This window comes from Wasmannia auropunctata, unplaced genomic scaffold, assembly GCF_000956235.1.
Source record: "Wasmannia auropunctata unplaced genomic scaffold, wasmannia.A_1.0 LD336064.1, whole genome shotgun sequence".
NCBI lineage: Eukaryota > Metazoa > Arthropoda > Insecta > Hymenoptera > Formicidae > Wasmannia > Wasmannia auropunctata.
In genome coordinates, this window is record NW_012026826.1 from 1,656,627 (window position 1) to 1,659,761 (window position 3,135).

Genomic DNA, 3,135 nt, shown 5'->3' on the forward strand with positions numbered 1-3,135 from the left:
TGTTTTGGACACGGTTAGTTTCCAAGAAAATTAAAAAATCTTAGTCTCTCTCAAAGATCTTCCGCATATCATTCACATGACTATATCGAAAAGACCGAAGAATATTTGGCACGAAAGAAATCAATTAAATTTTCAGAAATAATTGTGAAAGCATGTAATGTTTTAAAGGATAAAATGAATTCTTGTCATAGAAATGTCTACTCGCGGGGGATTTTAACAAGAAGTTTTAAATAGACGCGAGACGGTCAAACAATTATAGAAGAATTGCGCGACACATTTATTTTTCTATACTAAAATTTTTTTCATTTACAGACGTCGGGGGTGACGCCGTTGATGTATGCAGTGGAGGACAACCGCAGTGAGCTACTCGATCGGATGATCGAGCTCGGATCCGACGTGAACGCCAGAAACAACGCAAGTATTATATGTTAAATAAGACAAACTGTTTGATAAATCGAGAATCTTCATTCTTAATATAATATTTATTTTTTTTATTATTATTCACTTTTAGACGTCAGCACTACTTTAAAGATGCAAAAAAATCAATTCAAAGTAACTATTTTATAAAATCTGAAATTTGGTAAAGTACTAAATTATTTAATACTATATACAAGAAAAAACAGTTAGACTACTGCCTGTCGTAAGTGGCGCAACGCAGAAGCTGAATAATAAAATAATAGTTGTCCAAGTTTTTCTTCTAGTGCATATTGCGCTTTTGATATATGGAGTGGCAAATTAATTATTGCTTTAGCAGGATGTAAATTTTGTTCCTGTATTAAATTTTGTATAATTTTTGTTTTGCTCTTTTTAGTTGTTGGTTTTCTAAATACTTTTTGAATACGCAAACGATGTTTTAATGTTTTTATAATTTTACGCAAAAGCATTTTCTTCCATTAAATAATCTATTTCTTTCGTTTGTGATTTCTCGCTTGCATTACAGCATTTACTTGCTTTTACAGCATTACTTGCATTTTTTAATTCGTTGCTTTTTTGTTTTTTAATTACAGGTGCCGCGTCACTCACATTAACTTTTTGGCTTTTTCCATGAATCCATTCCATTATATTTTCCTCTTCTTCCGAAATATCAAAATGTAATTCCACAGGACGCTATGTTTTAACAAGTTTATTTTGATATACTAATTCTATTTCTATGGCATTATTATCTTTTTCTGTTGTTATTTCTATGTCAATGTCACTTCTTTGTACACCTATCTCTAAAGCGTTATTAACGTTTTGTACGTCTTGTACACCTATCTCTACCCGCGGTATCTCTAAAGCGTTAACGTTTTGTACGTCTTGTACACCTATCTCTACCCGCGGTATCTCTAAAGCGTTAACGTTTTGTACGTCTTGTACACCTATCTCTACCGGTATCTCTAAAGTGTTAACGTTTTATACTTTTTATACATCTATCTTTACGTCTTTGTTTTAAAAGTTATTGTATTGTGATGTCAACATCACATTCAAAATGAAAGTTTATAAACTTTTTTGTATTTTTTAAAATGTCGCGTTGATGACAAGAATATTATAACAAATTATGCTAGACACAGATCAGAGAGCGAGAGAAAGAAAGAGAGAGGAGCACACTAATAATGTATCTCAACAAATTAGTTAATTGCCAAATTCTTTAATGTGTTATAAAAGAACAGTTCAAAAAACGCTTATCTAAATGTAATTAGGTTTTTTGACATAAGATACATATGCGACAAATTTTGCGATCTAATTTTCATCTTATTTTCATTCAAATTTTCAAGAAAAGTATTTCAGTGTAGAATGCAGAAAAGATTATTTACTTTTGGGAATTTTTAAAAATAAATCTGCTACACATATTTTTCTACGCTTTGACATATTTACTTGCACATATACACTCAAAGCATCACCTATTCTGAACTCAAAGCATCACCTATTCGCTAAAAATAGGTAAATTTCAAAAGGGTGTAACTTCGTAACAGAATGATCCAAAAAGTATTTTACAGCTTGAAGTCTCTACTTTCGAAATCCATAATTCATTAAATGACTTACTGATTCTTTACAAAGTTGCACGGATGCAAATGGAGATGCATCAAATCTAAAAATTTCTTACTAAGTTTGTGAAGTTCCATAAAGTGCAATAAAAATCGCATACAAATATGACTTACAGCGTTCAAAAGCGTGAATCTTTACCTTTAATTTGCGTACTCAATGAGCATTGTGCGATTTTTTTATACGGAGTTATTCAATATGAAAGCAAAAATGGTCCTTTCCACTGTTGAATAACTCGGTGAAAAAAAATCGCACAATACTCATCGAGTACGCAAATTAAAGGTGAAGATTCACGCTTTTGAACGCTGTAAGTCGCATTTGTATGCGAATTTTATTTTACTTTCTGGAACTTTGCAAAGTTCGTAAAAAAGATCTGTTAAATATCAAAATTCTCTCCAAAATTTGAAAAGTTCCATCATCTGAATTAAAAATTGCACATAAATAAAGTTTATAGTTTTCGAAAGCGTGAATCTTTAGCTTTAATTTAAGCACTCGATCAGCATTGTGCGATTTTTTTTTCACCGAGTTACTCAACATTGAAGTAAAAATGATTCTTATGTTTCAACAATGAATAACTTGATAAAAAAAAATCGCAAAATGCTCAATGAGTACGCAAATTAGAGGTAAAAATTCACTTGATAATAATTATAACGCAAGATTAGGTACTTACTATACAGCAGACAGTAATAAAAAAAAGCAAGCGAGAAGTCGAAATCGTCGAAATAAATGTTTAGAGAGTTAAATATTGTAAACTCGATTTTGTTGAAATAAAATTGTTTAGAGAGTTAAATATTGTAAAGTCGATTTTGTAAAATATTGACTTTCCCGTCAATACAAAACAGCGACCGCGAACAACATACTAGCAGTATGGTGAGGGTATTTTGTAAGTTTGGCTGTTTTGTAAGAGTCGCACGCTGAAAGTCGAAAGATTTTTCCCACATCGAGAACTAAAAAATTTTCTTCTCGAAAACGAGACAAAACACGTTCTGAGTTTTTTTTCTAAGATGTAGGAAAACAGAAAGTATATAAAAATTTTTTTTTCAGATTTTTCGACTCTTTCCCCGATTGTTAAAAAATTTGTTAAAAAGTTTATTGTTAAATAAACAATGGAAA